This window comes from Panulirus ornatus, chromosome 21, assembly GCF_036320965.1.
Source record: "Panulirus ornatus isolate Po-2019 chromosome 21, ASM3632096v1, whole genome shotgun sequence".
Classification (NCBI taxonomy): Eukaryota; Metazoa; Arthropoda; class Malacostraca; order Decapoda; family Palinuridae; genus Panulirus; species Panulirus ornatus.
The window spans coordinates 30,930,144-30,956,192 of NC_092244.1; the positions used below are offsets into that span (position 1 = coordinate 30,930,144).

Genomic DNA, 26,049 nt, shown 5'->3' on the forward strand with positions numbered 1-26,049 from the left:
TATATATATATATATATATATATATATATATATATATATATATATATATATATATATATATATATATATATTGTCCCTGGTGATAGGGTAGAAAGAATACTTCCCACATATTCCCTCCATGTAGTGGAAAGCTACTAAAAGGGGAGGGATTAGGAAGCTGGAATTCCTCATCTCCTGTTTAACTTTTCCAAGGGAAGGAACAGAGAAGGGGACCAAGTGAGGACTTTTCCTCTCAGTCTCAAGCATCTGTTCTTGACTCTACCTCGCAAACGCGGGAAATGGCGAAACTGTATGAAAAAATGTATATATATGCTACAGGATGCCTTTCTATGGAGGTTCCCGTAGGGTTCAGGAAGCGGCCTGTCCAACGGGTGTGACCGCAGGACACAAAGTCTGGCGCCGTGAACGTATCTGTGGAGGGAGAGGACACGACGCTTTGGCAAGACGTGTTCAGCGTCTTCATTGTGGACCTGAGGGGTCGAGTGATATGTTGACACGACGTATGTAATGTTAGAGCGAAAGGTACAGTTCAGAGCCCAGACAGGAAAGGATAACCCGAACATGTCTGGGGAGTAAAGTTTCAGACTGGGTTATGTGTGTGCGTGGTAAGGTGATGTTGAGAACTGGAGTGGCTGGGTAGCTGTGCAGTTCTGGTTCGGTTATTTTGGTATGTATTTATCATTTGCCGTATTTGTATTTTGTCGAGGGTGCTGCGACCTGTGAGTATATGAGGCAGAGGTCAGTTTGTATATGTACTCTGGGGTCGGTGGCTGGTCATGGAGAGCTCTGGATGAGGAGGGTCTAGTGCTGTTGCAAAGAACCTGAGTGCCAACTGTACTGAGTTGTGATTGCATTTGGGAGTATCTTTGCTTTATTGTGCAGCTGTTGCATGCTCGTGGTCGCAAGAGAACTAGTGACTATTCTAATTGCTTTTGTTGAGAACTTTGCAACTTTGTTATATTTGCATTTGAGAGCCTGGTGAGGCGTGATTTAGGGTGGAGTGGATGAGTTGTTGGTAGAGGATGTTAAGAAAGTCTTTCTATTTTCCAAACTAGTACCACTAAGTGTTCTGAGGACCTTGACTATGTTTATGGCATTTGTGTCGATGTTTGTGGTGTGTGTGGAGTGAATGTCATGTGGGTGTGACGTATGTTCTGGCCAGAATGTTTGGGTTTTGTCATGTAGGTGTGCTTGACCAGCCAGGGTGACAGAAGGGAGCAAACTGGACTCACGTCAGTCAGGGGTAAGGAAGCACCAGTGAACTCGAGCTATAACGTAGACACATCTCGTCTTGTGTGAGTCAGTGTTCTGCCTGTGTGTCGTAGTGTTGTTGTTGTTTGGTTGTGGAAATACAACATTGGCATATATCGTCTGGAGCACCGACCGACCGACTCACTTGCTGTTTAGCAGTAGACATTTATTTGATAATGTAGAAGTGTAGTGTCAGGTGTCACAAAAAATTAGTTTTATTCTCAGTTTTCAAATTAATGAATTATCTTTATGGTATGCGTGGCAGCATCTCTTGCCATATATTCAGTTGTAAACAAACCTCTGTCAGAGATTGTGTCTTTTCACTTGTACTTTGACCTGGCCACAAAATACGTCATTGCTAAACATTACACCACCTCCAGCGTGTGGCGTCTCCTCCCTCCCTCACCTGACCCTTACTGTAGCTGTAAATCCGTCGTTTCATCTTCCTCTTCAGACATAATGTGGTTCTGATTATCGTCTGCTCCTGGGTGATGACCTGGGTGATGACCTGGGCAATGACCTAGGTGATGACCTGCGTGATGACCTGGGCAGTGACCCGTTTGTATCGTATAGAGAGAGAATGTGTTCCACGCCTTTGAGAACCTACCTGTGTGTGTGTGTGTGTGTGTGTGTGTGTGTGTGTGTGTGTGTGAGTGTGTGTGTGTGTTTGTGTGTGTGTGTGTGTGTGTGTGTGTGTGTGTATCTTAACAAGAGGTTACCGTGTGCCAGTCATGAAAAACTGGAAGATATTCATGAACCAGTGAAGGATATCTGAAGCGAGCCAGTGTGCACGGCAGAACCTGACATCTGGTCATTATGAGATCATGACATGTATCACTTGTTGAACACCAGCAAGATACGGGTGTTGTGTGTAGCTAAGATCAACACTTGTTGCTCTGTGATGACGAAGGGTAATAACAAGACCTGGTCTGAAACTAACGATTCATTTAATTAGAAACAAACCACTTTGTACAAATATATAAAATAATCAATTAACCTTCTAATAACCACACACACACACACACACACACACACACACACACACACACACACACGAAGGCATACACACACACTCTTACACACACACACTCACACACACTCACACACACCCACACAGGGAGAGAATGGCACGATATTTACAGCTGTACGTAAAATAGACTCTGATTTTACATTTACGTAAAGGATGTCACATTTACATAGTACATGCAAGGGTAACACTGACGACGAAGCTTCCGTCTCTCACGATACATGAGCTTGACAGCTTCACTCTGCCAGCTGCAGCTGACGTCCAGCTTGATCCAGCTGTTGCACAGTAGTGGGGACCAGCTTGATCCAGCTGTTGCACAGTAGTGAGGACCAGCTTAGTCCAGCTGTTGCACAGTAGTGAGGACCAGCTTGGTCCAGCTGTTGCACAGTAGTGAGGTCCAGCTTAGTCCAGCTGTTGCACAGTAGTGAGGTCCAGCTTGGTCCAGCTGTTGCACAGTAGTGAGGTCCAGCTTAGTCCAGCTGTTGCACAGTAGTGAGGTCCAGCTTAGTCCAGCTGTTGCACAGTAGTGAGGTCCAGCTTAGTCCAGCTGTTGCACAGTAGTGAGGACCAGCTTGGTCCAGCTGTTGCACAGTAGTGAGGTCCAGCTTAGTCCAGCTGTTGCACAGTAGTGAGGTCCAGCTTGGTCCAGCTGTTGCACAGTAGTGAGGACCATCTTGGTCCAGCTGTTGCACAGTAGTGAGGTCCAGCTTGGCCCAGCTGTTGCACAGTAGTGAGGACCAGCCTTACTCGGCAACTGTACAAGCTGTTGCACAGTGCCAGAAGCTGCAGAGTGAAGACGCTTGACCACGCTGCTCCAGCTGTCGTATAGTGAGGCAGCTGCTGCCAGTACACAGCTGACCTGCTCCCTGCTGGACAGCAGGTAGCACAACTGGAGTGCAGGAGACAGCAGCAGGCTAGGGGATGGGGAGGGGAACAGCTGCTGTACCTAGGTGACCCATAGTCCACGAGGCAGCAGATGGTGCAGCAGAAGTGCTGCACATAACAGCAAGCAGGGGAAAGGTACCAGCTGCACCACTGTACTGCTGCTTGTCTGCATGGCTGCTGGCTCCTCAGCTGTTATCAGGAAAAGCTTAGAGATTAGTAAAGTTTTCCATATATATATATATATATATATATATATATATATATATATATATATATATATATATATATATATATATATATATATGTATATATATATATATATATATATATATATATATATATATATATATATATATATATATTTATATATATATATATATATATATATATATATATATATATATATATATATATATATATATATATATATATATATATATATTATATGATTTTGACAATAAGGAAAGAAGAAAAAAATATAAATGAATAAATCCTAAACTACATCTAAGATGATAGATCCCATATTACTTTTGACTGAGTTGATCCCATTCAACCTGTACAGCATTAAATCCCGTGTAACACTTACATAACTGATCCCCAAATTATGATTAAATCCTCAGTTATTTTTGTATAGATAAATCCCCTTCTCCCGCTAGTCATAAATCCCCTTCTCCCGCTAGTCATAAATCCCCTTCTCCCGGTGGAGTGATAAATTCCATTACCTTTGAATACATGCACCATGATGGTGGCCCGGTCTGCGTTGGAGGGAGCACACTGGTAGTGGCCCGAGTGGCCCAGGGTGGCCCGGGCCACCAGTAGTGTGGACACGGTCCGACCTTCCTGCTGCTTCACGTTGACTTCAACACTGCCTTCACTCTCATAGTTGATTACCTGCAGCGAGATGGCCATGGTTAGTGGTGGTTAGTGGCCCGGGCCACCCGTGGTGTGGCCACCCCCAGGCTCACTACCTCAAGATGGCCATGGGAAGTGGCCCGGGCCATTAGTGGTGTGGCCACCCCATAAGTTCGCCACCTCAAGGAGGCCACATTTGAGGGTCGTTTGTGAGAAAGGATAATCATTTTTTTAGTTGTGGTTTGTGAGACAATGTTTCCAAAGTTAACTGGTTTGTGGTTAGTAGTTAGACATGGCCAATTGGTGAGGGTTGTTAGAGTTGGTCATTGATGAGTATGAACAATGGTTGGAGATGGTTAGCTGGTGTCCCTGAATAGTAGTGGTTAATGGTTCGTAGTAACCAATGGTCGTGGTTGACATGGCACACCCACGCCTCCCTCGCTACACACCCACGCCTTCCTCACCACATACCCACGCCTTCTTCACCACACACCCATGCCTCCCTTTCCTCACAGCCACGCCTCCCTCACCACACACCCACGCCTCCCTCATCACACACCCACGTCTCCCTTTCCTCACAGCCACGCCTCCCTCACCACACACCCACGCCTCCCTCACCACACACTCACGCCTCCCTTTCCTCACAGCCACGCCTCCCTCTCTTCACACCCACGCCTCCCTCACCACACACCCACGCCTCCCTCATCACACACCCACGCCTCCCTCTCCTCACACCCACGCCTCCCTCACCACCACTCTGCTGGCGTGGGTCAGTGTGACCAGCTACAGGGGGCCGCCCTGGCTGACTGAGGGAGGGAGGGACCAGATGTGAAGAACCTGTTGGTTCACACGGCACAAGGGAATATGATTAGCCTCACACACCTCCCTGGCCCCATACAAACCTCGGTAACCAGAGAACCCAATGTTCTTCACACGGGCGGGAGGGCGTGGGACACGGGAAGGCGTGGGACACGGGAGGGCGTGGGACAATACTGCTGCACGTGGCGTGTGTGTGTGCCCCCCCCCCCCCCTTCACCTGTGGTCGGTTATGCTGACGGGAACGAGAAATTTATATGGGAGGGGGTAAATCCTGAGTCATATGGGGGAGGGGGTAAATCCTGAGTCATATGGGAGGGGGTAAATCCTGAGTCATATGGGGGAAGGGGGTAAATCCTGAGTCATATGGGAGGGGGTAAATCCTGAGTCATATGGGAGGGGGGTAAATCCTGAGTCATATGGGAGGGGGTAAATCCTGAGTCATATGGGGGAAGGGGTAAATCCTGAGTCATATGGGAGGGGGTAAATCCTGAGTCATATGGGGGAAGGGGTAAATCCTGAGTCATATGGGAGGGGGTAAATCCTGAGTCATATGGGAGGGGGTAAATCCTGAGTCATATGGGAGGGGGTAAATCCTGAGTCATATGGGGGAAGGGGTAAATCCTGAGTCATATGGGAGGGGGTAAATCCTGAGTCATATGGGAGGGGGTAAATCCTGAGTCATATGGGGGAGGGGGTAAATCCTGAGTCATATGGGAGGGGGTAAATCCTGAGTCATATGGGAGGGGGGTAAATCCTGTGTCATATGGGAGGGGGTAAATCCTGAGTCATATGGGAGTGGGTGAGTCCTGAGTCATATGGGAGGGGGTGAATCCTGAGTCATATGGGAGGGGGTAAATCCTGAGTCATATGGGAGGGGGTAAATCCTGAGTCATATGGGGAGGGGGTAATCCTGAGTCATATGGGAGGGGGTAAATCCTGAGTCATATGGGAGGGGGTAAATCCTGAGTCATATGGGAGGGGGTAAATCCTGAGTCATATGGGAGGGGGTAAATCCTGAGTCATATGGGGGAGTGGGTGAATCCTGAGTCATATGGGAGGGGGTAAATCCTGAGTCATATGGGAGGGGGTAAATCCTGAGTCATATGGGAGGGGGTAAATCCTGAGTCATATGGGAGGGGGTAAATCCTGAGTCATATGGGGAGTGGGTGAATCCTGAGTCATATGGGAGGGGGTGAATCCTGAGTCATATGGGAGGGGGTAAATCCTGAGTCATATGGGAGGGGGTAAATCCTGAGTCATATGGGAAGGGGTAAATCCTGAGTCATATGGGAGGGGGTAAATCCTGAGTCATATGGGGGAGTGGGTGAGTCCTGAGTCATATGGGAGGGGGTGAATCCTGAGTCATATGGGAGGGGGTAAATCCTGAGTCATATGGGAGGGGGTAAATCCTGAGTCATATGGGGAAGTGGGTGAATCCTGAGTCATATGGGAGGGGGTGAATCCTGAGTCATATGGGAGGGGGTAAATCCTGAGTCATATGGGAGGGGGTAAATCCTGAGTCATATGGGAAGGGGTAAATCCTGAGTCATATGGGGGAGTGGGTGAATCCTGAGTCATATGGGAGGGGGTAAATCCTGAGTCATATGGGAGGGGGTAAATCCTGAGTCATATGGGGGAGTGGGTGAATCCAGAGTCATATGGGAGGGGGTGAATCCTGAGTCATATGGGAGGGGGTAAATCCTGAGTCATATGGGAGGGGGTAAATCCTGAGTCATATGGGAAGGGGTAAATCCTGAGTCATATGGGAAGGGGTAAATCCTGAGTCATATGGGGGAGTGGGTGAATCCTGAGTCATATGGGAGTGGGTGAATCCTGAGTCATATGGGAGGGGGTGAATCCTGAGTCATATGGGAAGGGGTAAATCCTGAGTCATATGGGAAGGGGTAAATCCTGAGTCATATGGGGGAGTGGGTGAATCCAGAGTCATATGGGAGTGGGTGAATCCTGAGTCATATGGGAGGGGGTGAATCCTGAGTCATATGGGAGGGGGTAAATCCTGAGTCATATGGGAGGGGGTAAATCCTGAGTCATATGGGAAGGGGTAAATCCTGAGTCATATGGGGGAGTGGGTGAATCCTGAGTCATATGGGAGGGGGTAAATCCTGAGTCATATGGGAGGGGGTAAATCCTGAGTCATATGGGGGAGTGGGTGAATCCAGAGTCATATGGGAGGGGGTAAATCCTGAGTCATATGGGAGGGGGTAAATCCTGAGTCATATGGGAGGGGGGTAAATCCTGAGTCATATGGGGGAGTGGGTGAGTCCTGAGTCATATGGGGGAGGGGGTGAGTCATGGGTAGGGAACTTACCCATCCATGCCTTCCTATAGAATTCCCATGGCAGTATATCTCCTCCGTACTACATGATCTTTCTCAGCGTTTGTTCGTGCCGGGTGTTGAGCCGCTGGGAGTGGTGAGCTGGGAGTGGTGAGCTGGGAGTGGTGAGCTGGGAGTGGTGAGCTGGGAGTGGTGAGCTGGGAGTGGTGAGCTGGGAGTGGTGAGCTGGGAATGGTGAGCTGGGAGTGGTGAGCTGGGAGTGGTGAGCTGGGAATGGTGAGCTGGGAATGGTGAGCTGGGAGTGGTGAGCTGGGAGTGGTGAGTTGGGAGTGGTGAGCTGGGAATGGTGAGCTGGGAATGGTGAGCTGGGAGTGGTGAGCTGGGAGTGGTGAGTTGGGAGTGGTGAGCTGGGAATGGTGAGCTGGGAGTGGTGAGCTGGGAGTGGTGAGCTGGGAGTGGTGAGCTGGGAGTGGTGAGCTGGGAATGGTGAGCTGGGAATGGTGAGCTGGGAATGGTGAGCTGGGAGTGGTGAGCTGAGAGGTGTCCTCTGCTTTACTATCTCGTTTATACTACAAATAAGACTGTGATCAGATAACCTGGTCATGGACCATCAGGTCTCCTGTTATCTGTCCTTCCCATGTACTGTCCTCCAGCAGATAACCTGGTCATGGACCATCAGGTCTCCTGTTATCTGTCCTTCCCATGTACTGTCCTCCAGCAGATAACCTGGTCATGGACCATCAGGTCTCCTGTTATCTGTCCTTCCCATGTACTGTCCTCCAGCAGATAACCTGGTCATGGACCATCGGGTCTCCTGTTATCTGTCCTTCCCATGTACTGTCCTCCAGCAGATAACCTGGTCATGGACCATCAGGTCCCCTGTTATCTGTCCTTCCCATGTACTGTCCTCCAGCAGATAACCTGGTCATGGACCATCAGGTCTTCTGTTATCTGTCCTTCCCATGTACTGTCCTCCAGCAGATAACCTGGTCATGGACCATCAGGTCTTCTGTTATCTGTCCTTCCCATGTACTGTCCTCCAGCAGATAACCTGGTCATGGACCATCAGGTCTCCTGTTATCTGTCCTTCCCATGTACTGTCCTCCAGCAGATAACCTGGTCATGGACCATCAGGTCTCCTGTTATCTGTCCTTCCCATGTACTGTCCTCCAGCAGATAACCTGGTCATGGACCATCAGGTCTCCTGTTATCTGTCCTTCCCATGTACTGTCCTCCAGCAGATAACCTGGTCATGGACCATCAGGTCTCCTGTTATCTGTCCTTCCCATGTACTGTCCTCCAGCAGATAACCTGGTCATGGACCATCAGGTCTCCTGTTATCTGTCCTTCCCATGTACTGTCCTCCAGCAGATAACCTGGTCATGGACCATCAGGTCTCCTGTTATCTGTCCTTCCCATGTACTGTCCTCCAGCAGATAACCTGGTCATGGATCATCAGGTCTCCTGTTATCTGTCCTTCCCATGTACTGTCCTCCAGCAGATAACCTGGTCATGGACCATCAGGTCTCCTGTTATCTGTCCTTCCCATGTACTGTCCTCCAGCAGATAACCTGGTCATGGACCATCAGGTCTCCTGTTATCTGTCCTTCCCATGTACTGTCCTCCAGCAGATAACCTGGTCATGGACCATCAGGTCTCCTGTTATCTGTCCTTCCCCCAGTTCTCGTTTGCTTCTGGTCGAGAATGGTTAAAGACTTGTGTTATGACGACACTTTCCTGGTGGAGTGAAACAGAGAAACCTTCTGGTGTTGCTCAATGTAACCCAATATGAACACTTTGAACAATTTATGTTCTTGTGCTGTTATTCATCTCACAAAATATTGCCTATATGTGAGGTATATCATCTATACATAGTATATGAATATATGAATATTGGTGGATATAATTTGCATCTGTTGCGTGTCATGTGTATAGAGTTGGCACAATCATTTGGCCACACTCAGCTGACATGGCTGACCCCCACCACCTGCCTGACGTTGTGACCTCCTGACGAAGATGTGACACCAGGTGTTGTCAGGAATAGACAGAGGGGCGTCTGGCTTGGGTTAAGGTAAGCCCAGGGACCCTGCAGGCCACGCTGGCTGGGGTCATCTACCCAGTTTCTGTCCAAGCTTCAAGCTGTCCGTCTTTAGAAGTCGATGTTTAAGCTTGCTCTCTCTGGTGGCGTAATTCTATTTTCGTTCACTGTGTACTGCAGTGTGAGGTTCTTGGTAATATCTGCCACCAGGAGCAGCTTCCACAGCCACACGCCTGGCTGTGACCTGGCGGGGGGGGTTTTGATCCTAGCGGGCCTGGGATCTCAAGGATCGGCTGTGGGAGATAGCGGGGGTTCTGATCCTAGCGGGCCTGGGATCTCAAGGATCAGCTGTGGGAGATAGCGGGGGTTCTGATCCTAGCCAGCCTGGGATCTCAAGGATCGGCTGTGGGAGATAGCGGGGGTTTTGATCCTAGCCAGCCTGGGATCTCAAGGATCGGCTGTGGGAGATAGCGGGGGTTTTGATCCTAGCCAGCCTGGGATCTCAAGGATCGGCTGTGGGAGATAGCGGGGGTTTTGATCCTAGCCAGCCTGGGATCTCAAGGATCGGCTGTGGGAGAGAGTAGCTCTGAAGATCCTTCGTTGATCCTTTGTGAAGTCTTTATACGCGAGGCGTGGAGTTCCACGTTCCATAGCCTTGATGAGGGAACGACCGGGCACTTCCCCCCCCCCTCAGGCCAGTCAGGTCACGTGACGCCTCGTCACGTGCCCGGGGGGGGGGGGGGGCGTCAGCGTGACGACCTGGTTTGGCCTGGTTCATGGGTGGGTAGGTAGTAAGCCCTTAGATGCTGCTCAAGCCAGGTGACCACACTGTGACCCATGTACCTAGTGTGTGGAGGGGGGGGGGTCAGGCCCTTGCGACCTTTGTGAGGCAGTGGGTGGAGAGAGAGAGAGAGAGAGAGAGAGAGAGAGAGAGAGAGAGAGAGAGAGAGAGAGAGAGAGAGAGAGAGAGAGAGAGAGAGAGAGAGAGATCACAAAGACACCCGCCTGAGGCCATTTTGATACAAAGAAAAGTTGAAAAAACATACATGAAGGGGTTTACGTGTAGGTATACTGATATAACATGTAGGTATACTGATATAACATGTAGGTATACTGATACAACATGTAGGTATACTGATATAACATGTAGGTATACTGATATAACATGTAGGTATACTGATATAACATGTAGGTATACTGATATAACATGTAGGTATACTGATATAACATGTAGGTATACTGATTTAACGTGTAGGTATACTGATATAACGTGTAGGTATACTGATATAACATGTAGGTATACTGATACAACATGTAGGTATACTGATATAACATGTAGGTATACTGATATAACATGTAGGTATACTGATATAACATGTAGGTATACTGATATAACATGTAGGTATACTGATATAACATGTAGGTATACTAGTACACACAGGTCCAGAGGCGTATACATGAGGATCAACGCTATGCCTTGTTGAGCTGTAGTTGACTAACGATTGTTATCTTGCCTCGTTATCACCAGGTATGATCATCATGACCTTATCCAGCCTCAATGGTGACGACAGGGCTCATTATGACCTTACCTGACCTCTGTGGTGTGCTCAGCATGACCTTACCTGACCTCTGTGGTGAGCTCAGCATGACCTTAACTGACCTCTAGTGTGCTCAGCATGACCTTACCTGACCTCTGTGGTGGTGTGCTCAGCATGACCTTACCTGACCTCTGTGGTGTGCTCAGCATGACCTCTATGGTGGTGTGCTGAGCATGACCTTACCTGACCTCTGTGGTACCAGAAGATGTACTCAGGTGGTGCAGGACTCGGGGTCACGACGCAGGTCAGGTTGAGGGCGCCACCTGCGTTCGTGTAGATCTCTGGGCGTGCAGGATCCTGGCCTGGGGCACTGTGGGAGGCAGGGTCACGTGTGAGCCACGGTGTACTGGGTCACGTGCACTGGGTCACGTGTACTGGGTCACGTGTACTGGGTCACGTGTACTGGGTCTTTTGTGCTGGGTTACGTGTACCGGGTCACATGTACTGGGTCACGTGTACTGGGTCTTGTATGCTGGGTCACGTGTACTGGGTCACGTGTACTGGGTCACGTGTACTGGGTCACGTGCCTTGTGTACTGGGTCACGTGTACTGGGTCACATGTACTGGGTCACGTGTATAGTGGGTCACGTACGTCTAATATGTCATTGTGACTGAGGTCAATATTTACCGTAACATTATCGTGTACGTGACGAAGGTCAATATTTACCGTAACATTATCGTGTACGTGACGAAGGTCAATATTTACCGTAACATTATCGTGTACGTGACGAAGGTCAATATTTACCGTAACATTATCGTGTACGTGACGAAGGTCAATATTTACCGTACCATTTTTTGGCCGGTTATTTCAGCGATGAAGTATGCAACGCATTTTTGAGTGATGTTAATAACGAACAGTGAATATTTCATAACATAAATCTATATTGTCCCAAATTTCACCCTAAACTACACCCTTAATAACCATGATGGGCGATCGCCCTCCAGCTTAATCAAACAACTAATTAAAGAATTTGTGACCTTGGTCGAGATGGTTAAGGTGACGATAGTATAGTTATAACGTGAATAGTGATCCTTATGATGTAGATGTGGCCTATGCCTCACTCATGACCCCATGACATTCTGGGGTCAATATCAACACATCCCAGTTTTCCCTACGACACAAAAATATTGTGATCTTACAGTTCATGTTGTCTTGACCTGTGTAACTCCCTAATGACTTGTATTGACCTGAAGGGTTGTAGGGACTGTGACGTAATGACTGCACAGTAATGACGTACATCACAGCCAAGGATCGGCTAGGGTGTGTCTTGTGTCATATTGACCGCGCTAGTGGTTTAGGATTAGCTCTCCCTATTGGCTGGTCACTCTAACAACGTCTATTGTCATTGGCTCAAGCTGCTTGTTCCATCCTGTATCTTGTTTCGCTCTACTGGGGGTGGGGGGTAGGGGGGGGTGCTGGTTGTGGAAAGGGAGCTGTGGTTTCGGTGCAATACACATGACAGCTGGAGACTGAGTGTGTCTGGATGACGCAGGGAGGTAGCGATGCTGTGTCCCGTGGAGTGAGGTGGCGCCGAGAATGGATGAAGGCGAGCAAGCATGTGTATATATATATATATATATATATATATATATATATATATATATATATATATATATATATATATATATATGTGTGTGTGTGTGTGTGTGTGTGTGTGTGTGTGTGTGTGTGTGTGAGGATTGTGGCGAGCAATACGACAAGGGGTAGTAATGAGCCGTGGCAGACAGTGTGCCTCCTGGAGAGAGAGAGAGAGAGAGAGAGAGAGAGAGAGAGAGAGAGAGAGAGAGAGAGAGAGAGAGAGAGAGAGAGAGAGAGAGAGAGAGAGAGTTGCCATTGAACCTACACCATGAGGTCAAGCCAGGTCACTCGGAGCCACGCTTCAGGCAACGTCATGAATACATGAGTCTGTCCTCCTCATGGTTGGAGGACGACTCCAAATGGTGATCAAGGTGTTGTCGTCTCGTGTATATGAATAATGTATTAAGATAAACTTGAGGTAACTTTATTGCCTGCCTCTCCTCATACATCCAAGCGAAATTTTCATAAATTTCAGCAAGATAATATGTGGTACGAGGAGAGGAAGGTGATCTAGCAGGGACAATATGACCCACTGGAACTTGTGGTAAACGAGCATGTGAAGTATTGTGAGTGTCGTTATGACATTAACCGATGCCATTATGTAGGGTAGGAAGGTGGTTATGACCAGCTGCCTGCTGCCTCTTATAGCCATCTGTATCACACACACACACACACACACACACACACACACACACACACACACACACACACACGAAGCACCACTGTGCAACGGAAGTAATTCTCGAACTCAGAAAATATACATAAATCTAATGGCATTATAAATGGTGAGTACTTTCAATTATTACACCCTCAGAAGATGTAATAAACGGAAGTACTCATCGTTTCATATTTTCTCTTTCCAGTGGTGATTGTGCATATACCTCCTCACGATGAGGGTTCTGCATATATATATATATATTTTTTTTTTTTTTTTTTTTTTTTAAACTATTCGCCGTTTCCCGCGTTAGCGAGGTAGCGTTAAGAACAGAGGACTGGGCCTATGAGGGAACATCCTAACCTGGCCCCCTTCTCTGTTCCTTCTTTTGGAAAAAAAAAAAGAGGGGAGGATTTCCAGCCACCCGCTCCCTCCCCTTTTAGTCGCCTTCTACGACACGCAGGGAATACGAGGGAAGTATTCTTTCTCCCCTAACCCCAGGGATAATATATATATATATATATATATATATATATATATATATATATATATATATATATATATGTATATATATACCTGATGGCTGTTTTCCGCGTTAACAAGGTAGCGTCAGGAACAGACGAAGAAAGGCCACATTCGTTCACACTCAGTCTCTAGCTGTCATGTGTGTTGCACCGAAACCACAGCTCCCTTTCCACATCCAGGCCCCACAGAACTTTCCATGGTTTACCCCAGACGCTTCACATGCCCTGGTTCAATCCATTGACAGCACGTCGACCCCGGTATACCACATCATTCCAATTCACTCTATTTCTTGCCTTTCACCCTCCTGCATGTTCAGGCCCCGGTCGCTCAAAATCTTTTTCACTCCATCCTTCCACCTCCAATTTGGTCTCCTACTTCTCCTCGTTCCCTCCAACTCTGACACATATATCCTCTTGGTCAATCTTTCCTCACTCATTCTCTCCATGTGACCAAACCATTTCAAAACACCCTCTTCTGCTCTCTCAAACACACTCTTTTTATTACCACACATCTCTCTTACCCTTTCATTACTTACTCGATCAAACCACCTCACACCACATATTGTCCTCAAACATCTAATTTCCAACACATCCACCCTCCTCCGCACAACTCTATCTATAACCCACGCCTCGCAATCATATAACATTGTTGGAACCGCTATTTCTTCAAACATACCCATTTTTGCTTTCCAAGATAACGTTCTCGCCTTCCATACATTTTTCAACGCTCCCAGAACTTTCACCCCCTCCCACACCCTATGATTCACTTCCACTTCCATGGTTCCATCCGCTGTCAAATCCACTTCCAGATATCTAAAACACTTCACTTCCTCCAGTTTTTCTCCATTCAAACTCACCTCCCAATTGACTTGACCCTCAACCCTACTGAACCTAATAACCTTGCTCTTATTCACATTTACTCTCAGCTTTCTTCTTTCACACACTTTACCACATACATGTACCTCATGGGCGGACCAGAATGTAGCATGTCAGTACCACACCAGCAGCTTCAGTGAGAGGGAGGAGGCTGGTCGCTCAAGCGTGTGTCGTGTGTACAGCCTCACGTCGCGCTGTGCGCCGGGAGATGACTGGGTTTTGGAGGTCATTATGCGCAAAATGGATGAATGATGAATACGTGCGTGAGAAGGTATCTGTCTAGGGTATTTCGCCTGAGAGAGAGAGAGAGAGAGAGAGAGAGAGAGAGAGAGAGAGAGAGAGAGAGAGAGAGAGAGAGAGAGAGTAGAGATAGTTGCTTTATCCCTTGACGTCGTCTCTCGTTACCTGTGTGGAACACCTCAGTCAGGGAGACAGGCTGGCCAGGGTCAACACGGGCTGGATATTGGCCTGAGAATAAGGGACCTGGACCAGGGTCGCCTGATGTGTCAGAGACGAAGAACACAGAACACTGAGTGAACGAAGAACACAGAACACTGAGTGAACGAAGAACAGTGAACACTGAGTGAACGAGGAACAGAAAACACTGAGGAACGAAGAACAGTGAACACTGAGTGAACGAGGAACAGTGAACACTGAGTGAAAGAAGAACAGTGAACACTGAGTGAACGAAGAACAGTGAGATATATTTTCATTCATTATAGTTAATCGCCGTCTCCCGCGTTAGCGAGGTAGCGCAAGGAAACAGACGAAAGAATGGCCCAACCCACCCACCCACCTACATATGTATATACATAAACGCCTACACACGCTCTTATACATACCTAAAAATTCAACGTATGCATACATATACATATACAGACATATACATATATGTACACGTACATATTCATACATTCTGCCTTCATCCTTTTTCGTCGCCACCTCGCCATATATATATATATATATATATATATATATATATATATATATATATATATATATATATATATATATATATATTTCTTTTTTTTTTGTCGCTGTCTCCCGCGTTTGCGAGGTAGCGCAAGGAAACAGACGAAAGAAATGGCCCAACCCACCCCCATACACATGTATATACATACGTCCACACACGCAAATATACATACCTACACAGCTTTCCATGGTTTATATATATATATATATATATATATATATAATCTTTTTTCCATTGCTTGTATATGTATCTTATTCTGTGTCAGGAATTAACCACATAAGTCTAATTTGTTCGAGCAGTGTGGTCGCGTCTGTGTGGTAATGAGGGTCGTCACGTGTGTATACGTCTGGACGACAGAGAATATGTTGACTGTTGCTGTCAGAGCTGTGTAGCGGGGCCACAGAGACACACCAAGGCCAGACGTGAGGCACAGTCATGACCTCCACATTATAACTGTGATAAAGCATAAGTTCTTTGTCCACGTTGTGCACTGCTGTGCCACTACAACACTAATGCCTTTCTCTGCTACTGACTGGAGCGCAGTCTATAAGCTGCTGGAACCTCTTGAAATGATATCGAGGCACTAGTATGGCAATATTCTTGGATATTCTGGATATTCTCATGCCTTTAACAATGATATCGAGGCACTGCTATGGCAATATTATTGGATATTCTGGATATTCTCATGTCTTTAACAATGATATCGAGGCACTAGTATGGCAATATTCTTGGATATTCTGGATATTCTCATGCCTTTAACAATGATATCGAGGCACTGCTATGGCAATATTCTTGGATATTCTGGATATTCTCATGTCTTTAACAATGATATCGAGGCACTAGTATGGCAATATTCTTGGATATTCTGGATATTCTCATGCCTTTAACAATGATATCGAGGCACTGCTATGGCAATATTCTTGGATATTCTGGATATTCTCATGCCTTTAACAATGATATCGAGGCACTGCTATGGCAATATTCTTGGATATTCTGGATATTCTCATGTCTTTAACAATGATATCGAGGCACTGCTATGGCAATATTCTTGGATATTCTGGATATTCTCATGTCTTTTATATGTAGTGTACGGTTTGCACCCGCTTACTGCAGGGAATACTCAAACAAGATGATTCTCAATCTTCAATTATATGCTCTCCTTGCTGTTGTGAATATGTATATATATATATATATATATATATATATATATATATATATATATATATATATATATATATATATATATATAGACCAACTTGATCGTGGGTTTAATGCTTTTACTGAAGAAGAGAACAACAGTATATTTAATATCTGTCATGAATTCAGCCCATAATCATATGTAACCAGCGTCAGTGAGACATATATCTCTCCATGTCATTAATAATTGTAACTACGTTACCAGTGCTGAAGTCATGGCCTAAAGCCAGGTCAGGTCAGGTCTTGTCTCACATTAAACCTGAGCTCAGCCGAGCGAGACCTAAAGTATCTTTTTCATTCGTCCATATTTGACTTCTTTCCCAATTGTCTCATCTGTTGTCCACACAGTGTGTCCTCCTCGCTCACTCTCTCACTTCCAACTTCGTCTTTTCTTCCTAAGTACTTTTACACTATTCTGTTTTTCTCTCTATATTTTTCCTCTTTGTGCATGAAAGACTTGGTCATGATACGAAACACACACACACACACACACACACACACACACACACACACACACACACACACACGTGCGAGTAAGAGTGAACGAGTACAGAGCGAATGACGATCCGTCGCAAATGTGCACCTTCGTCAGAGTAAACTGGACGTTTGAAGAACAAATAATCCCAGTGAGGGAGTTGAGGGGGAGAAGCTCCTGAAGCAGAAGAGAAATTCTTGATATTCCAGGACACATTACTTCCAGCGCTAACTAGGTGGAACGAGGAGAGAGCCTGGAAAACATTGTCATGATACAGGTAATGTTATTCTGGGATCTTGATCCATACATAGTGCTGGGATCCTATGAAGACTGGAGTGTCCAGAGACATCTGGCAGGCAATGGAAAAGGCTGCCAATAGACTGTATGAAAGATGGACCAGTGGCAAGAGAGTGAAGGAGGGCAACTGTGGTGCCCATCTTTAAGGAAGGAGACAGGTAAATGCATTGTACCATAGACCAATCTCACTGGTAAGCTCCATATATGATACTATAAAATGTAATCAATGAGCAACGAAGATGTTGTTGAAGTGATAGGAAGCAAAGATCCAGTAGATCATACACAAGGAATCGTTTAGACGTCATGAAAAACACAAGAGTAAGAGGAGTAAGAAGGGCGGGTGGACTGTGTACACTTGGTTAACCTGAAGCCACAAACCCCTCACAAAAGCTCGGTGAAAAATGCAATTTTCAAACATGCATGACAAGGTAACCACTTTATCTGAGTGATGATTGAAGAGTGGAGAGGGAAAGACAGCACGCTTGTGAGAGGCACCTTCTCAAACTGAAGTGAGTGAACACTGGCGTGCCACAGGGCCCACTCCTGAGGCTCTAGCTATTCCTGATATACATCATCGAATCCCCCAGACGACTGGAGCACCAGCCTCACACACGTCCAGCTGAGGGTCGGTAGGAAGTCAGCAACGTTCACGACGGCACCAGCCGACAGACGGACCCGGATTGGGTTCAGCTGCGGTCGTATACCTGGTTGATAAACTGAACGCAACCAGATGGCAGGTGACTGAGGACGGGGCACAGTGAAGCGAGGCTGGGTTGTGACTACCACCTACGTGTGGCAAGGTCCTAGGAACAGACGCTGTACCCAGATGGGCACTAGACGAACGTTATTGTGTAATGCAAATGTCGATAATCACTTTGTTACAAACCACACTCCTGCCGGGCCCACCAAGTGTGTGTGTGTGTGTGTGTGTGGTAGAGACGAGGGCCACATAAAGCGTGTGTGACTCACCCACAACAACCAGGTTGATGAGGTAGGCTCGTATAGGCTTGGTGGAGACCTGGCACTCGTACAGCCCCGTGTCGCTGACGGTCGGGTGTCGGATCTGGAGCGTCCACTCGTTGGTGCCCTCCCGGTGCAGCGCCGAGAACCTGTGGTCGCTCGTGTAGGTGAAGGAACCCACCGTCAGGATGTGCGTGTCCCGGTGGCGGATCCAGGATACCTGTAGGAGAAGGAGACCAATTACTGAAACAACGGAAGGACTCCAGCGTCAGGATCCACACGACTCCTAATGGGGAGAGAGAGAGAGAGAGAGAGAGAGAGAGAGAGAGAGAGAGAGAGAGAGAGAGAGAGAGAGAGAGAGAGAGAGGAGGTACTGGAAGACCTGGTGCTGTCTGGAGCGGGTGTCTGTGTGTGGAAGGACGAGAGGTATTCAGTGTACAGACCAGCGACTATTCTCTCCATGTGACCAAACCATTTCAAAACACCCTCTTCTGCTCTCTCAACCACACTCTTTTTATTACCACATAACTCTCTTACCCTTTCATTACTTACTCGATCAAACCACCTCACACCACATATTGTCCTCAAACTCTCATTTCCAGCACATCCACCCTCCTCTGCAACCATACAACATTGTTGGAACCACTATTCCTTCAAACATACCCATTTTTGCTTTCTGAGATAATGTTCTCGACATCCACACATTTTTCAACGCTCCCAGAACCTTCGTCCCATACACCTCATATCTCAAGTTTTCTCCAGATCCACGTATGCCACGGCATCAAACCCACCACATGGGTTCGAATCCCGGCCGCTGCAGTCCGTCTGCCATGTAGCCATCTGTTGATCATATGAACCATCTGATCAGACCCATTCACTTGCATCGCTCAATAATGAGAGGAAACCCGTTAATCAAATTAAGAACGGAAGTATTGAACCGTATTATTATGAATCTAATTATCGGAACAAATTAACGAAATGAATTAGCGAGTGAAATTATGAGTGGGACAGTAAAATGAAAGTTTTAATTGGGGGATGAGGTTATAAAAAATGACTGTGTATGTGTGTGTGTGTGTGTGTGTGTGTGTGTGTGTGTGTGTGTGTGTGTGTGTGTGTGTGTGTGTGTGTGTGTGTGTGTGTGTGTGTGTTGAGGGTTGTGTGAGTACATGAGTGGGATGGGGTCAATATTGCCAGTGGAAATGATATTTTTATGAAGGCACTTGTTGCTTGAAGAGTGCTTGAGGCCGCGCGCGCGCGCGTGTGTGTGTGTGTGTGTGTGTGTGTGTGTGTGTGTGTGTTGTGTGTGTGTGTTGCAGGGAGAGAGCTATAGACTAGTGTTGCTCTGTCTTTTAACCTTCCATGAACACCATATGTGAACCTTATGTACACACATACACACACACACACACACACACACACACACACACACACACACACACACACTAGCTTACGCCAGGTACCTCGTTCATCAACCATTCCCAAAGGGGATGATGAACAGCTGGGACTGTCTGTGAGCTGCCTGCCTGCTGCTGTTCACCGAGACTCGATCCTGGGCCCCTTCATGTGGTATGATGATCCGTCGATGTATATGATTCAAAGCCAAGTGGCCTTCATCGGCCACTCTGGCTAAGCAGTGGATGTGTTGATACCAAGCATAATGCAAGTGGAAACGCTGAACACAGGGCGTGCGTGGCCCAGGTGGAACACAGGGCGTGCGTGGCCCTGGTGGAACACAGGGCGTGCGTGGCCTTGGTGGAACACAGGGCGTGCGTGGCCCTGGTGGAACACAGGGCGTGCGTGGCCCTGGTGGAACACAGGGCGTGCGTGGCCCTGGTGGAACACAGGGCGTGCGTGGCCCTGGTGGAACACAGGGCGTGCGTGGCCCTGGTGGAACATAGGGCGCGCGTGGCCCTGGTGGAACACAGAGCGCGCATGGCCTTGGTGGAACATAGGGCGTGCGTGGCCCTGGTGGAACACAGGGCGCGCGTGGCCCTGGTGGAACACAGGGCGTGCGTGGCCCTGGTGGAACATAGGGCGTGCGTGGCCCTGGTGGAGCTTCATTGCCCGGGTAGGTTCGAAATCCAGCGAACCAACCACGCTACCAGGCACGGCGGCTCGACCCTCGTGCACGGCAGCACGACCCCCGAGCACGGCAGCACGACCCTCGAGCACGACGGGCGACCCCTGGGTACGATAGTCTGGCCTTTGATCAGACCTACACAGACCAGATCAAAGACCATCATGGCAAACGCCTCGGTACTGTTGCCTCCATTCGACGAAGAGAAACAGTGTGAACCTCTGCTTCACTGTGGTAAAGTGTCACTTTATATCATTTGTAGTGAGTCTTTATAAGTAAGGCCGGGCCATCATAACCTTAGATCGTACCGTCACGCTCAAGGATCGTACCGTCGTGCTCGAAGATCGTACCGTCGTGCTCAAGGATCGTACCGTCATGTTCAAGGATCGTACCGTCGTACTCAAGGATCGTACCGTCGTGTTCAAGGATCGAACCGTCGTGCTCAAGGATCGAACCGTCGTGCTCAAGGGTCGTACCGTCGTGTTCAAGGATCGTATCGTCGTGCTCAAGGATCGTATCGTCGTGCTCAAGGATCGTATCGTCGTGCTCAAGGATCGTATCGTCGTGCTCAAGGATCGTATCGTCGTGCTCAAGGGTCGCACCGTCGTGCTCAATAATCGTATCGTCGTGCTCAAGAGTCGTACCGTCGTGCTCAAGGATCGTATCGTCGTGCTCAAGGATCGTACCGTCGTGCTCAAGGATCGTATCGTCGTGCTCAAGGATCGTATCGTCGTGCTCAAGGATCGTATCGTCGTGCTCAAGGATCGTATCGTCGTGCTCAAGGGTCGCACCGTCGTGCTCAAGGATCGTATCGTCGTGCTCAAGAGTCGCACCGTCGTGCTCAAGGATCGTATCGTCGTGCTCAAGGGTCGTACCGTCGTGCTCAAGGATCGTATCGTCGTGCTCAAGAGTCGCACCGTCGTGCTCAAGGATCGTATCGTCGTGCTCAAGGGTCGTACCGTCGTGCTCAAGGATCGTATCGTCGTGCTCAAGGGTCGTACCGTCGTGCTCAAGGATCGTATCGTCGTGCTCAAGAGTCGCACCGTCGTGCTCAAGGATCGTATCGTCGTGCTCAAGGGTCGTACCGTCGTGCTCAAGGATCGTATCGTCGTGCTCAAGGGTCGTACCGTCGTGCTCAAGGATCGTATCGTCGTGCTCAAGAGTCGCACCGTCGTGCTCAAGGATCGTATCGTCGTGCTCAAGGATCGTCTCCGTCCGTGCTCAAGGCGATCGTATCCGTCGTGCTCTAGGGTCGTATCCGTCGATGCTCAAGGGATCGTATCGTCGTGCTCAAGAGTCGCACAGTCGGTGCTCAAGGATCGTATCGTCGTGGCTCAAGGGTTCCGTACCGACGTGCTCCAAATGGATCGTATCCTCGGTGTTCAGAGGATTCGTACCGTCGTGCTCAAGGAATCCGTATCGTCGTGCTCAATGATCGTACCGTCGTGATCAAGGATCGTAACCGTCGTGCTCAGGATCGTATCGTCCGAGCCTCAAGAGTCCCGCACCGTCCGTGCTCAAAGGAAAGTATCGTCGTGCTCAGGGTCGTACCGCCGGCTCAAAGGATCGTATCCCCTCCGTGTTCAGGATCGTAACAGTCGTCTCAAGGATCGTATCGTCGTGGCTCAGGATCAAACCGTCGTGCTCAAGGATCCGTACCGTCGTGCTCAAGGATCGTACCGACGTCTCAAAGGAATCGTATCCTCGTGTTCAAGGATCGTACCGTCTGCTCAAGGATCCGTACACGTCGGTTTTAGCTCAAGGATCGAATTCGTCGTGCTCAATGGGTCGTACGTCACGCTTCAAGGATCGACCGTCGTGTCAAGATCGAACCGTCATTTTCAATCCGTCGTGTTTCAAGGACTTATCCTCGTTTTCAGATCGACCATCGTGCTCAAAGGATCTGTATCGTCGTGCTCAAGGATCGAACCGTCTCAAGGATCGTACCGTCATGTTCAAGGATCGTACCGTCGTGTTCAAGGATCGTACCATCATGTTCAACCGTCGTGTTCAAGGATCGTACCGTCATGTTCAAGGATCGTACCGTCATGCTCAAGGATCGTACCGTCATGTTCAAGGATCGTACCGTCGTGTTCAAGGATCGTACCATCATGTTCAACCGTCGTGTTCAAGGATCGTACCGTCATGTTCAAGGATCGTACCGTCGTACTCAAGGATCGTACCGTCATGTTCAAGGATCGTACCGTCGTGTTCAAGGATCGTACCATCATGTTCAACCGTCGTGTTCAAGGATCGTACCGTCGTGTTCAGGGGATCAAATATAGGAACCATTCCCCGAGTGAGACAGTGTCGAACTCTCCTGGTGAACCATTGTTGTGTAACTGATGCTATGGTTGGCTACACGAGTCATTTGTGTTTGTGTCATATAGCGAACCACTGAAGCCTGTTGACTGTGTTCCATTTATATGGTAATTAACGCGATATTTGATGCTTATGGGTTAGTCTCAGAGCAAATGGCCAGTTATCCTAAGGTCTGAGTGCCGTGGTGTCATGTTCAGTCAGGTCGGAATTCTCTGTTGAAAATTTTTACGTACTTGTTATGTGTTTGGGTTTAGATTGGTCAGTAACAGTTAGTGTGTGTGTGTGTGTGTGTGTGTGTGTGTGTATCGTAGCCCCAGCAGAACAGTGTATACAATAACCATTCGTTGTTCTGCTCACTATGTGAATCGTTACCCGAAGCAGAACTCCAGCTTGCGCGTGTCCGCTGCTCTCCATCGTAAGGACTTCCGTCTGGCGTCTTAACTTACGTTCTTGTTGGTGTTGGACGTAAGTCCCTCTCACGCCTGTCGCCCAGTGGTCAGCTTGTGCCAGTATGTACTGTGTACTGTGGCGTGATGACACCATGTGAGAGGAAAAGGTGATATATCTCATTTGATAGTGATCTAAAATTCATGATTTTCGATTCGTGCTTCACCCGTGTAGCATTACAGAGGAATGTTGGGAAGAAAGTGCTATGATGTACTGGTTCAGCCAGCCTGTAGCACACGTGATGGCTGGAGTACTTAAGGAGGTACTCTTCGGTGTAGTTTACTACTGGATGTGGTTGACTCTTAAGGCGGTGATGCAGGAGTTGCATTCGCTGTAACGGCAGTGAGTACGACCAGTCCACACACCCGACTCCTGACGAAGATTGCCGCGAAGACCACAGTCCACACACCCGACTCCTGACGAAGATTGTCACGAAGACCACAGTCCACACACCCGACTCCTGACGAAGATTGCCGCGAAGACCACAGTCCACACACCCGACTCCTGACGAAGATTGTCACGAAGACCACAGTCCACACACCCGACTCCTGACGAAGATCGTCACGAAGACCACAGTCCATAAAGCAACCAGGACAGAGACTGGACTGCTGTAGAGCAGTTGCCTCAGCACATCAACACGTACGTCAAGGTGTGCCACACAGGTGATTGTGCCGCTGCAAACACGACGACGCACCGAAGAAGTCCATGTGAGACACATTTCCAGACCCACTCCAGCCGTCGTCCCTCACCCTCCTGGAACCCGCCATGTGAACCTGGATACAAAGGACCCCCAACCTGTGCCAGGAACCTTCATGATGGAACTCCTGTGGCCGCTACAGGAGGTTCATAATCTTAGCAAGACCGACGGTGCGCCTCCTTCAGGTTCTCTCTCTCTCTCTCTCTCTCTCTCTCTCTCTCTCTCTCTCTCTCTCTCTCCTCCCGCAGGCGGGTGCTGCTCCACCAGCTGCTGCTGGGCGTCACCAGCTTCAGCAGTAGCCAGCTTCGAGCCATCATTTGCATCCTTCCTCTGAGCTATACAATGTCAACCAAGGAAAATGGGAATCTTGCTTGAACTCGGAAGGTTAACTCAAGAAACCATCTACCATTTTATTGCCACGAGAACATTCCTCGTTTTCTATGGAGTAAATTCCTATTTTCTTTCATTTTCTCACGATTTGAATAGTGCAGCGACGTACTCAAAGCCCAGGTGATTGTACGCCTTATTCATATTCTCTAACAAATCTGGTTTTCTTCGTAAATAAATAAGATTTTATTTGATGGTAGCATGAAATGTAAACCACTGCCATCATTGCATAAATCCAGTTTACATTCTCCACAGTTAGGAGGGAACTATTGTAAGACATATTTTACAATATTATCTTAATAGATTTATGGTCCGTGGGAATATTGTACCGTCTCCATGGTACAAAACGTCTTCACAGAGGGGTTCAGAGCACGTACCACACCTGGCGAGACGGTACGACACCTGAGAACCACGGTACACTCCCTCAGTACGATGGTACGACCCTTAGGTGCGACGACCTGGTTTTTGACCTGACCCATAAGAGTCAAGTTAAAAGTCAGGCCATTGTACCCGACTGTGGTGTACCGTCATGTTCCAGGGTCGTACCGTCGTGCTTTAGGGTCGTACCGTTATGCTCAAGGGTATTACCGTCGTGCTCTAAGGTCGCACCGTCGTGATCTAGGGTCGTACCGTTGTGCTCACGGGGCGTGCCGTCGTGCTCAAGGGTCGTACCGTCGTGCTCAAGAGTCGTACCGTCGTGCTCTAGGGTCGTACCGTCGTGCTCAATGGTCGTAACGTCGTGCTCAAGGGTCGTACCGTCGTGCTCTAGGGTCGTACCGTCGTGCTCAAGGGTCGTACCATCGTGCTCAAGGGTCGTACCGTCGTGCATCTTTACCAGTTAAATTCCAGATTAAACGTTTTTGGGATTAGAAAAAAATTTATATATATGTTACGCCTGATAAGCAATTTTGGTATTTATGAATAAAGTTGACCATTTCTGATATTACAAGAAAAGTTGGAGGAAAAGTAATTCAAGTCTGGAAGGTACAACATCGTACGGCGTCATCTTGTTATCACAGCAGCCAAAGCCATCAAATCCCTCCCTCCTTGAGCGGGACTCTGGAATCACCCAACACTCGGGAAAATGAGTCGGTTCCTTTAAATCCACCTCCACAAAAGCCCTTTTCATCACACTCTCCTCGGAAGCAACGCCTCATCACTGAATGCTCCTTGCTGTAGTCATGTGGTGGGCGGGAAGCGCCTGGTGTGCCATGGCATCTGCTGCCGTGCTTTGTGGCGTGGTGGGAACTGACGCACGCACGTGTGGCCACACTCAGGCGTGGCACACGGAGGGAACTGACGCACGCACGTGTGGCCACACTCGCCACTGAACACGTCTCCTCACATAGAAATGTTTCGTGGGTTTTCTTGTCTTTTTATGTGAGTGATATGAGATGTGGCGAGACGGAAGGGAAATATATATATATATATATATATATATATATATATATATATATATATATATTTTTTTTTTTTTTTTTTTTTTTTATACTTTGTCGCTGTCTCCCGCGTTTGCGAGGTAGCGCAAGGAAACAGACGAAAGAAATGGCCCAACCCCCCCCCCCCCCCCCATACACATGTACATACACACGTCCACACACGCAAATATACATACCCACACAGCTCTCCATGGTTCACCCCAGACGCCTCACATGCCCTGATTCAATCCACTGACAGCACGTCAACCCCTGTATACCACATGACTCCAATTCACTCTATTCCTTGCCCTCCTTTCACCCTCCTGCATGTTCAGGCCCCGATCACACAAAATCTTTTTCACTCCATCTTTCCACCTCCAATTTGGTCTCCCTCTTCTC

General features: G+C 48.0%; 1 pseudogene; it reads right to left on the reverse strand.

Annotated features, from left to right (window-relative positions):
- Positions 1-2,179: 2,179 nt before the first annotated feature.
- The window catches only part of LOC139756441 (zwei Ig domain protein zig-8-like), an 80,466-nt pseudogene continuing 56,596 nt past the window's right edge, over positions 2,180-26,049 (reverse strand).